The 12,609-nt window shown below is 42.0% G+C and overlaps 1 protein-coding gene and 1 long non-coding RNA gene across 5 annotated transcripts in view; both read left to right on the forward strand.

Annotated features, from left to right (window-relative positions):
• LOC120905600 (uncharacterized transmembrane protein DDB_G0289901) overlaps positions 1-12,609 on the forward strand; it is a 301,222-nt gene that overhangs the window by 244,705 nt on the left and 43,908 nt on the right. The gene's annotated exons all lie outside the window — the stretch shown is intronic.
• On the forward strand, positions 603-1,122 carry LOC120905603. Its single transcript, XR_005739926.1, has 2 exons — positions 603-759; positions 835-1,122. It is a non-coding gene; the product is annotated as an uncharacterized LOC120905603 (long non-coding RNA).

The raw sequence follows: 12,609 nt of genomic DNA on the forward strand, positions 1-12,609 counted from the left end.
TTCTTCGCTGATTTTGGCAGCGCACGAGGGGGTTTCGGCTTCAATTTCCAACAACACCCAACGGTCAAAAGCCGAAGATTTTATATTGACCTTTCACTTTTTCTATCTGTCTCTCGCTCTAATTTGAGCGATTTTCCCCTGATGAGTGTCCCCGAGCCTCCTCGTGTGGTTGTTGTTGTTGGAAGTTGAAGCCGAAACCCCCTCGTGCGCTGCCAAAATCAGCGAAGAACGAAATCGAGTGGCTCAAGCGAAAAACGAAAAAAGACGAACGAGTGTGCTGTGACAATAACACACACACACGCACAAGGCGACACCCGAAATCTGGTGCGATACCGGCTTTCAGTGGAGCAAGTACACACATGCACACATTTGGCCACACCAGCGCTCTGTTCTAGTGCAGGTAGTTTTCTGCAGTCCACGGTGATACTACACACAGCCACGCACTTGGCGATACACGCTGTGTGGTGCGGTGCGGTGGACGTTCAGAATTCAGTGGTGCAAATACACACATGCATACACTTGGCGACACACGCTCTGCTGTGCGGTGAGATTTGTGTTCTGTGTCCAGTGGTGTAAATATACACACACACGCACTTGGCTACACACGCAGTACGGCGCTGTTGGCTTGGCAGAAGCGCATACACACATTCACGCAGTAGGCTTTACTTTCAGTCCAGTGAGGTTGGTGCTTGTGTGGTGTTGCAGCTCTTGGTGGTCAGCGGATAAACCCCGTAAAAATGGAGATCATTCTAATTTAAGGTAAGTAAAAGTGATTAAAATTATCAACCAACATCCCCCCTTCTAATTAATATCATTTTTCTTCCATTTCATGAGTGTTTCACGGCGAACGGAGACAACTAAGCCTGTGGCTGTGTCGTAGTGTTCGAAATGGTGGCCCGTACAGTGTAGCGAAAGGAACTAGGCGCAACAGCGAGGAAGAGCTGAAAGTGTTGTGACGATTTTGTGATTTTATTCACTGTGCGAGTGTGGAAAGTGTGTGTTGAATTAATGTGCGTTAATGTGAAATTAAGTTCAGTGTTCGTAGTGCATGTGTTTTTGATTTTTGTGAAACTTGTTAGATTAATGGTATTAAATTCAATAAATAGAATTGTTGTGATATAATTCTGTGCACTGTATCATTTTGGAAAGAAATCCTGGCAAAAAAGGGAGGGGGCTATTAAAACGAAGGTTCGTGCAGACCCCCGTTCGGGTTTTGCTTCGGCTTCGGGTTTGCTTCGGCTTCGGGACCCGACGGATCACTTGAATAATTTCGCCAACTCAAGTTCTTTTTCAAGCGCGTATTCAAGGGATCTCTGAGTGCTGGTGCCCGGTGGGCAACAACCACACGAGGAGGCTCGGGGTCACTCATCAGGGAAAATCGCTCAAATTAGAGCGAGAGACAGATAGAAAAATTGAAAGGCCAATATAAAATCTTCGGCTTTAGACCGTTGGGATGTAAAGATAGTTGTTTCTTTCGTTTCTTTCATGAATAGACACGATCGAAAATACGCACTTATTCTAACAACAAACACAAACACGGTCATTTTTGGTTACATTAAACACTTTATTGAAACATAAAGTACACTTTCACAACACATTTATACTCACGAATGGCGTCATACAGCAAAGTACCGGGTCGAGCCAGGCTGCGGAAACTTGACTCTGTTCAACAAATTCTTACCTGTCGATCCACGCACTGCATATGCGTCTGTACACAATGTTTTTTACTTCACACTTTATCAAAACGACTCGAGACTTTGAACGAAACGCATGCACAAACACTGCGCGCGGGACTTGAACAAAACGCGCACAACCATCTCCGGCAAAGCGTCGCGCTGTAGCAGGAACTTTTCGAGCTGTATTGTTTGCGTGGGAGTGAGTCGTCGCGTCCACGCAAACAATGAGACCCCAAATTTTGAGTGATTCAGGCCGAGGGGTATGAGGAAGCTTGAAGAAGCACGGAGAAGTGCGCTGCGATGAGAGTTCGCATTCTGTTTTACAAGCGCGCTTCACTAACACCAATACAAATACCGTGCTTTGACGAGCCGTCTGTGAATGTGTGTGTGTCTTCTTTCAGCGAGCTCACCAACTTGGATCTGCTCGTCACATCGTGTTGTCTCGCTTACACTACAGCAACGAACCATCGCTCCGTATGTCCCCCCTCCTACGCGTACAAAACCACCAGTACAGCGCGACGCTTTGCCGGAGATGGTTGTGCGCGTTTCGTTCTAAGTCCCGCGCGCAGTGTTTAGGCGTTGATGCGCATTTCGTTATAAGTCTCGTGCGCCGGTGTGTTTTGATAAAGTGTGAAGTGAACAGTGTGTACAGACGCACATGCAGTGCGTGGATCCACAGGTAAGAATTTGCTGAACAGAGTCAACGCAGATTGTCGACAAGTTTCCCGCAGCCTGGCTCGACCCGGTACTTTGCTGTATGACGTCATTCGTGAGTATAAAGGATTCTGAATGTGTTGTGAAAGTGTACTTTATGTTTCAATAAAGTGTTTAATGAAATAAAAATGACCGTGTTTGTGTTTGTTGTTAGAATAAGTGCGTATTTGCGATCGTGTCTATGCATGAAAGAAAACGAGAAACGAAAGAAACAACTATCTTTACATGTGTTCGTAGCATGGCTCGAAAGAACACAAACACATTGAGAACTGCAGAGCGCACCGTGCGTTACGGGTGGGGAGGGGGAGGGCTCGCGCGAGGGTGTAACTCATTCGTCGAAGGGGCACTGTATTTCGACAGCGTAACTCAAATCACTCAAAAAATACACTCATTTTGCCGGACGGGGTGTGTGTGGTACACTCTCGAGATCTCACTTTTTTGCTCTTTCCTGGAACCCACACATAAGCAACCAAAGTAGAACCGGATGTAGAAGGCTACTTCATATTCTATTTTTCTTACTACTTCGGAGCGTTTTGAATCGCTTGAGTAGCGACACACTACGGACAAAGAGCGGGATATTTTATCATGGTATGCGTAAAAACCTAGAGTTAAGCGGAGAAACAGTGTGAAATACAAGGATGCGAGAGCGCGTTTTGGTTTCTACACAGTTTTGGCACTTACACAGTTACAAGTGTATAAATGTGTGCGTTTACTTTCCGCCAGTGCGCTCAGTTTGATCTGCTCGCAGCGGTGTGCTGATATCGGTGTCTCGCTTGCACTGCTGCACCGAAAGTTCCTCTGTGTGCTCTCGTTCTTGCTACCACACGAAAGCGTCAGTACAGCTCAAGGATTCGCAGTGAGCAGCCGCACGTGTGTCAGCCTAAGTCCTGGACGCTTGGTGCTATAATTTTGTGAAGTGTTCAAGTATTATAATTTTGTAAAGTGTTCAAATGCTATGCGCATTGAGATGAAGCTGCGCGAATGATTCGTAATGCATGTTATGTACATCGCGCAGCTTCATTTCGTACCTGTTTTACGTTTACAACAGGATCTACGCAGATATTTAGTTACTTCAACGTTTGCATCGATGCACATTGGGCATTTGCCGGGATGAAATTCAAAAAATTAACTTTGTAATAGCGCAATTCCAAATAATAGGTTTTAATATTAAGGGTTTAACTAAGAAAAATACCAAATATGAGCTCTTTATCTTTTCTGGTTCTCTAGAAAAGTCCTCTCAAAGTCGAGACTTGTTAAAAAAACACAGAAATTTTTTCACTTTTTTGGAAAACTTTGAACCTTTGTAACTTTTTCAAATATGAACCGATTTTGATAAGTTTAGACATTTTACAAAGGATATTTAGTAAGCTTTATAAATATATTAAAGATTTCGAGTGAAATTATTTTTTTGCCAAAATATACGATAATAACTGAAAAAACTTTTTCCCGAAAATTTTTATTATTTTAATTTTTGACTTGATGCCATTATGGAAGTGGCGTAGAGTGGTGTTGTCTCATATATGTCATATAATAGTGTAATATATATACTATCAATATGTGAAGAAATATTCTGCGAAAGTTTGCGAACACGAATTTTATTGATGTTTTTTCACATCAACTTTTTCTAAAAACAGACTCATGCGTAACTAGGCGGCTCCATAGGTGCCTAGTGTAGCGTATTTAGTATATTCTACAAAAATATATTCTACGTGCTTTTGATTACCTTAAATTTCCATTACGAAGCTGTGTATCCAGGTTTCAGCTCATTTGCTTATCTAATATGTAAATTTCTATTCTAACCTAACTTTATTATTAAATTTATTATTCAGAAAGAACGGCTTCGACCGTTTTGCTGACTTTATTATTAAATATAATGAAACAAATAAGAACCAAACCCGTCCGGCAAAATGAGTGTATTTTTTGAGTGATTTGAGTGACGCTGTCGAAATACAGTTCCCCTTCGACGAATGAGTTACACCCTCGCACGAGTCCCCCCCCCCACCAGTAACGCACGGTGCGCTCCGCTGTTGTCAATGTGTTCGTGTTCTTTCGAGCCGCATGCTAAGGTAATAGTGTGCGTGTCATTTCTACACTTCCATTTTTTATTAGGCTGACAGCGCATCATTCACAAAACCGGCTTCAAAACGTAAACAACAGCATCAGGACAGTGTTATGAATCGATATATGATATAGTTTACAGGGTATTACTGAAATAAAAAGATAGGAAGTGTAAGTATTCTGATGAAAAGTTAAACAACCATAAAATTAATACCTTTTTGTGTTTATGTGCAGCAAAAACATCATGTCTTCACCGGGGAACGAAGCGCGTCTAGTTGAAGGAAACCGGGATGAACTGTTGTTTTGTTTAAGCCGGATCCCGGCTTGTATAGATGTGCGAGCAGTTTCGCGTTTTGAAGAGGGACAACTAGCCACGGCATCTGCTTCATCAACGGTGTCGGCTGCATTCGGTGGTAGTGTTGCTCTTGTGACACGTCCAACCGGAACAGAGCAACCCAACGATGGACAACAGCTGAGTACGGCTGCAAGTCCAACGGTGCAAGCGACTGCTGGTGGTTGTGATACGGTTGTGACACTGCCGTTTGAAATCGTCCGACGCCTTGGTGAGCAGCAACCGACTTCAGTAGCATATTCGCCGTTGCAAGTAGCTGCTGGTGGTGGCGTTACTGTTGTGACACTGCCGTCCGGAACTGTTCGACGCATTGGGAACCAGCGGCCGAGTTCAGCTGCCCATTCGTCGTTGCAAGCGGCTGCCGGTGGTAGTGTTGTTGTTGGTGCACAGCCGCCCGGAACCGTTCGACGCATCGACGGACAACAGCCGAGTTCAGCTGCATGTTCAACGGTGCAAGCGGCTTCTGGTGGTAGTGTTGTTGTTGGTGCACGGCCGCCCGGAACCGTTCGACGCATCGACGGACAACAGCCGAGTTCAGCTGCACGTTCAACGGTGCAAGCGGCTTCTGGTGGTGGTGTTGCTGTTGTGACACTGCCGTCCGGAACTGTTCGACGCATTGGGAACCAGCAGCCGAGTTCAGCTGCCTATTCGTCGTTGCAAGCGGCTTCCGGTGGTGGTGTTGCTGTTGTGACACTGCCGTCCGGAACTGTTCGACGCATTGGGAACCAGCAGCCGAGTTTAGCTGCCCATTCGTCGTTGCAAGCGGTTGCCGGTGGTAGTGTTGTTGTTGGTGCACGGCCGCCCGGAATCGCTCGACACATCGACGGACAACAGCCGAGTTCAGCTGCCTATTCGTCGTTGCAAGCGGCTGCCGGTGGAAGTGTTGTTGTTGGTGCACGGCCGCCCGGTACCGTTCGACGCATCGACGGACAACAGCCGAGTTCAGCTGCCTATTCGTCGTTGCAAGCGGCTTCCGGTGGTGGAGTTGCTAGTGTGACACGGCCACCCGGTATCGCTCGGCGCAACGACGGACTACAGCCGAACTCAGCTAGATGTTCAACGGTGCAAGCGGCTGCCGGTGGTGGTGTTGCTGTTGTGACACGGCCACACGGTACCGTTCGACTCATCGAAGGACAACAACCGAGTTCAGCTATCCATTCGTCGTTGCAAGCGGCTTCCGGTGGTGGAGTTGCTAGTGTGACACGGCCACCCGGTATCGCTCGACGCATTGACGGACAACAGCCGAGTTCAGCTGCACGTTCAACGGTGCAAGTGGCTTCTGGTGGTGGTGTTGCTGTTGCGGCTCGACCGCCCGGAATCGCTCGGCGCAACGACGGACTACAGCCGAACTCAGCTAGATGTTCAACGGTGCAAGCGGCTTCTGGTGGTGGTGTTGCTGTTGCGGCTAGACCGCCCGGAATCGCTGAACGCATCGGGGAGCTGCAGCCGAGTTCAACTGCCCATTCGTCGTTGCAAGCGGCGGCTTCCGGTGGTGATGATGCCGTTGTGGCACAGCTGCTCGACTCACTCGTATCAGATGATATGAGTGTTGATGCGACAGCTGATTAACAATTGCAAAACACATCGGCTTGTTTTAACGAGAACAAGACGACTGTTTCTGCTGCACAACCAGAACCGACTGGTATTGTCGGCCAACAGCAACCGTTGGCTTCAGCAGTGCTTTTGCGTGACACAGTTGCTGGGAGTTTGGATTCCCCAAGTATGTTGCCCTCCGAGTGCCATGGACATAATTGTGGCGTGCGCTGCCGGAATACGCTCATTAGGTTGGATGCTCGTAACGCACAAATTTTGGTTTATACGATGGACATACTTTCCATCGTACAACCAATGCAAGGAACGCGCAGAAATACTCAGGCCTTTCAACTCACTGTTATATCGAGCCTTCAAGAGTTCGATGACGTTGAACAAATATTAGGAGCTGATGAATTTTTTTTCTATTCTTATCTACATAAAATTGATTCTGAGATCGACCGTCAAGATGCTAACAATAGGCTACACCAAGCTATAAATATTTTATTTGAAAAAAAAAATTCTTTGCTACGTGCAGCTGGGACGGTTCGGCTGGAACAAAAATTCCTTTCGAACGATACATTAATATATTGCGGCTTATGAAAGCTGTCGCCACTAACCATTTGGGAATCGAAGTGGACATGAATTATGTACATGAATTTTTTAAGAGTAAACTTAAGCATGCACATGAACGCATTAACATGAAAGACGAGCGAAAGAGTGTATGTCATACTAGGCGATGAGAGATGTATTATTTTTTTTTTTAAACGCGTGTATATACTCTATTATTACCAAATGAGATCAAATTGGAATAGAATAACGAAAAATGTTAATATGCTATGATATTTATTTAATGTTTTTATGTTTAGTTATGTTTTATCGAACGTGCAAATTAAAAAAAAATAATGTGATCGGGAAATATAAGGGTAAACGTATTTTAGAACTACAAGAAGGAATATTTATGTGATAACTCAGGTTGTGATAATTATATGTAATGAAACGTTTACTTAAACCTTTTTTTCTATTTTGTTTCATGCAACATAAACACATCGATTTTCAAATATTTATGATTCTAAGACAGTGATAAAATGAACATCGTTAGTACATAGTATTAACATGTGAATAAAAAAGGCCGAAAATAAAACACGAACTTTAACTTCCAATCAAATACATATGCTCGATTTTATTTCTAAAAAATAGTTTAAATAACATTTTACCTCTAATTAGTTAATGTTCTAAGAAATGGAACAAACACGAAACTGCTATTACCTGTTTTAATAGCTACTAATTTACACTTTATATCCCTTGGTATAAATACCATTTTATCGGTACGAAGGTTACATGAATCTTCTTCATATATATCCTTCATAAAAGGTGAAATATAGTACGAGCGGGTTTCCGTTATATAATTGAATGCTCTTCCATTAATTATTATAGTTGAATCTTTTTGTTCTGCGCTACAATATTTAACTATGTAGTTATCATGAGTCAAAAACCAATTACACTGAAAACCAGGAGAAAGAGTTAATTGTGGATTTATGTGCAATGCTACTCCATCAGTTTTGGTTTTCAAAAATGGAAAAGAGAGATTTGTTCTATTTGATGACGCAGTACGTGGTTTTTGCTCCGATATCCTATTTGCAGCCTGCACTAAAACCTTATGACCGTTTCGAAGACAGTTCTTAACATGCTTGAGCTTACTTTCAAAGGGATAAAATGAAATAGTGTAAAGCGGGCCGAATTTGTCTACATCATCTTACACATGCAACAAACTATGTATATTGCTGGTGATGCAATATTCCCCGTAGATAACACCATAGCCTAAAACGAACTCTCTTAGCAAGCATTTCGCCTCAAGCCAATCATTCTTATACACTTCGGATGATAACAATGTTACCGCACAGTAATATTTCATAAAATGGTCATACTGTACATCTGTTAATACATCCTTCAAAACGATAAAACTCGCGTAATGTAGAAACATTTGGAACTCACTAGCTTTCCACAATCCAATGTCTTCAACAGAACGGAGTTTGCGATGAAACTCTAAAGGAAGTTCCACCTCCTTCAGCAAAGCATCAATCTTGCTTATTGTGTCTTCAGACCACTTGGCACCCCCTCCTAATTTGCCTGATTTCCATCCTTTCAGCATTGTTCTTGTTACGCCGTAGTCAAAGAGGTGCAAACGATCTGCTATAATAATCTGCTTTATGATGTCAAAGTTTTTCAGATCCATGAGAGGCGTTTTTTCCCGATGATGTGCTCCGTAATTTGATTGGACGAAATCTTCATGCGTTCTTGCTGGATGATCCATTCCCGGGAAACATGTAACTCGGTGTGCGCTGGGATATTTTCCTTGCACCGTACATTTTTGGCAACCATGTGTGTGGTTGAAGTAAACTGAACCTGTAGGAATATTAAAAAATATGTATTAATACATCTCATAAGTAAATAAGTTTCAAAAGCCTACGTTTTTTCAATAGAAGAGAAAGCAAATGTATGATTAAATTTAAGAAGATTTTTATAATTTACCTTTTATGAATGCTCGTGCTGGTGAGTCCGCGATGAAAGCTCTAACGTGTATTTCGTTTGGCTTATTGGCTATTACAATGCCATTATCCATCAACCCATTCAGCTCGTCGACTAGCGGACGCAGATATTCCACAACACTCTTTGGTTTCGATTCACCAAAAAAGTTGCCAACCATCAATACTGGAACTTCCGGCATTTCTTGAATGCTCATTAATATGGGCCAAAACTGTTTTCGAGTGCTCTTGTGCAGTGGAAGTCCATCAATCGAAAAGTTCAACGATTTGCTGACTCTTGGTGGTACATCGCTGTAAAGATACAAAATACAGAAAATAAAACATATAATGTTAGTAAAAATTTACCATCGTATTTAAGACTAGTGCTTTCTTACCGAAAGTGATCTTTGAGAACCGATCGTACCCCAGGGAACCAAAATTCTCCCCCTGCTATAGGGTACGTTTCTTTTCCACATTGCCTTGTCTTAAGCAACGTGCGAGCATCTTTCGGCAGTTGGTAGTCCGTTTTTTTACGTAAAATTTCTAATAGTCCATTTAGCGCTTGATGTGTTTGGTATGTTTTTAATGCCCAATTTCGAATAAGCTCATCAAATGGTTCCTCCTCGTGTTGAGACTCTTGAGTACTGTGTATAGTTTCCTCAGCTTCATCGTATTCTTCGTTGACCTCTTCATATACTTCCATATCGTCGAATGCATCGATAGTAACCCAATCACTGACGTATTCTTCTTGCAAGATGTATTCATCAAATGGACAAGGATGGTTCTCTGCAGTGAATAAATAAAAAAAAAGTATTATAAATGTGTTTAATTTGCATTGGTCACTAATTAAAATTTTTATTTTTGCACTTACCACAATGCGGGTGTTCACTGAACTCTACATTTGACGTAGCTGTCTGAATATTACTTGGCCCAGCTTCACTACTCTCTCCAAACAATTCAGCATCAAGCTTTTTATTATTGGCTTCTATGGATCTATACGTGGATCCTGACTTGCGCTTGTCTTTGGCCGACATTGTCGTGATTGAGTGAAATTCACGGCACGTTGAATATTTAAAATATACAATTGTATTATTCTGCACTTGTAATATAACAGTATTGCACACAATTTATAACTGTACAGAGCACGCATAACAACACCGAATGAAACGACTGCCCGAATCGTATTGACACAAACATAAATTGCGCGGGTTTTTATAAGACAGAAAAGAGGTAGGATTTTCTATTTTCTTATGTAACGGACTATTTAGTACCTTTATTTTAAGGTACTTATGTAACAGGATAAACACTAGCAGGTGTAATGTTTAGATATTTACCCATTGAATCCTTGTATAAACCAGGGTAATACTTTGATTTTTAGCAACACAATTATGCAGGCCAGATACACAGGTAAAGAAAATTATTATTACATTTCTCTTGGGCAATGGCTATTTGATCAAAAGAACAAATTAACAGAACAATCTGAACTCATTGGTTGAACTTCGATTCCATGCCAACTATTGAGTATGTGCTTTTTTGTTGGCACGTTTTTCCATACAAAAAAATGATATTATTCTCGGCAGGCCATGAGATTTTTGTGAGATTAAAAAAAAAACCGGTATTCTGATACAAACTATTGAATTCTGACTGTAGTTGAACGCTTATTCGTTGGCATGCTTTTTAATTGAACACTTGATACTTGGTTGACAGTTCAATTTAAAAGCATGCGTTTGTATGGAAAACAGGGTTTGTTAAATTTCAAATTATTTATTAAAAGTTTACCTTATGACTGGTCCAGATCGAACTATTTTATTTTTTTTTCTTTTGACTCAACAACCGGTGTCGATCAAAGCCTGGCTGTACCACTTGTCGTGTTGGCTTTCAGTGACTTTTGGATAACCCCCCATAGCAGGATAGTCAGTGTTACGTATGGCGGCACGGTCTATTTGGGGCTTGAACCCATGACGAGCATGTTGTTAAGTCGTACGAGTTGACGACTGTACCACGAGACAGGCTTAATTAATTAATTAATTAATTAATTAATTAATTTTAATTTAGATTGTAATAATCACGCTCATAATAAAATTTGATCGTTTATGTTATGTCATAATATAATTTATGCATGCATTGTATGGTGGTCTCGCTTGAATTCCTCCAGCCAGGCGGGCATTCATAACCGGGTTTCTAACAAAAGTGTTAACTGTCCTTTACTGCTCTCGTGGGTTCAGCTATACGTGGGGTGGGTCATACGATTAATTTTACGATACGATCCGGAGTCTCACGGAATCGATCCCGAACCATGGTTGCAGTAAGGGTTGCTAGATCACTTTAGGAATCAAATTCGACCTGTGGGTGCAGCGAGTTTGGACCAACCCGAATTATCAGTAGGTACGTAAAAGTATAAGCATTTCCGACCCGGTGCTTGGGCCTACTTTACCTACTTGTACCTTTCGGGTCGACCCGAACGACTACTGGTCACTTACGGATGACTCTGACCCGGTAAGTTCGGATCGATCCGCTCATCACAAAGCCACGACGTACAAGCCAAGATGTACACGTGCGATCCCGGTTATTGCTGCACCTCGGATTTCGTTTGGCTTCCGCAACCCCATAATCTGCATGCCCGGTATGCTAACCACGGCAGCGAAATTAACTAGCCGCATATTAAACTATATAAACATAAAACACATTATATGCACAACGATATGCCACGATTTTTATAATTTTACCGGTACACAAGTGGATGGGCGGGGGAGGGAAATGGAATAACTCGGGTAAATAATAGTACAAACACTTTTGTCACAAATCTAACATTATATTTCGATAGGGCATAATTTTTTTACATTTGCAAAAAGAGCATATACCTCGATGCATGTTGTTGTTATTTACCTTTTTTTTGAATTTGTTAACATGATGTTTACCTCTTTGGCCGAGGTACAAACAGGCATAAATATCACTACAACACTTTGTTTTCCAACACTTTTCATATTTAAATTAACTGTGTACGTCGAAGTAACACTAAACACATTAATACACTCCACTATAACAAGTTTTTGTACACATTATCACGCAGAATCAAGGAGATTAAAAACATCAACATTCGAAACGTCAAACTTTGCCACTTTGTATGAAGTCGAATGAGGTAGTAAGAATGAGACAGACTGACCGGCAAAAAATGGGTGCAAAGAAAAAACGTTTTCTCCAGCTGAAATAGCCGTCGACATACGCACACAATCAAACACGGCTTGTTCCAATACGCTGGGTTCGTTTTGTGTTAGTGACAAGCGCACTCAAAAAGCAAAGCGCGCTCTCACCGCAGCGCGTTTCTCCTTGCTTCCTCAAGCTTCCTCATACCCCTCGGCCTGAATCACTCAAAATTTGGGGTCTCATTGTTTGCGTGGAATACCTTTTGGTACTGCTCCAGATTATAGACGGATGTAAGAAAAATAATTCTAAAACTTTACGCATAACAGCAAAATGTTATTAATACACCAGCATCTAATGCCGTTTTGGGAGCAGAAACTCCCAAAAGTCATGACAAACTAAATATAAGGATAGAGGGGAGTATGCTACAAAGCATATTGTGCAAGAAAGAAAATGCATCCAGAAGGACATTTTGTATAATGAGCTGTATTACTCTGATTCGTTAACCAGTTCAATATCAGTAGCTACACACACTAAAACAAAGACAGGGTTTAACTTTACAAATGAAGTAAATACTTTGTTTGTAGCTATAGTTGAATTCTGATTTTTCAGA

The sequence above is a fragment of the Anopheles arabiensis genome, chromosome X (genome assembly GCF_016920715.1).
Source record: "Anopheles arabiensis isolate DONGOLA chromosome X, AaraD3, whole genome shotgun sequence".
NCBI lineage: Eukaryota > Metazoa > Arthropoda > Insecta > Diptera > Culicidae > Anopheles > Anopheles arabiensis.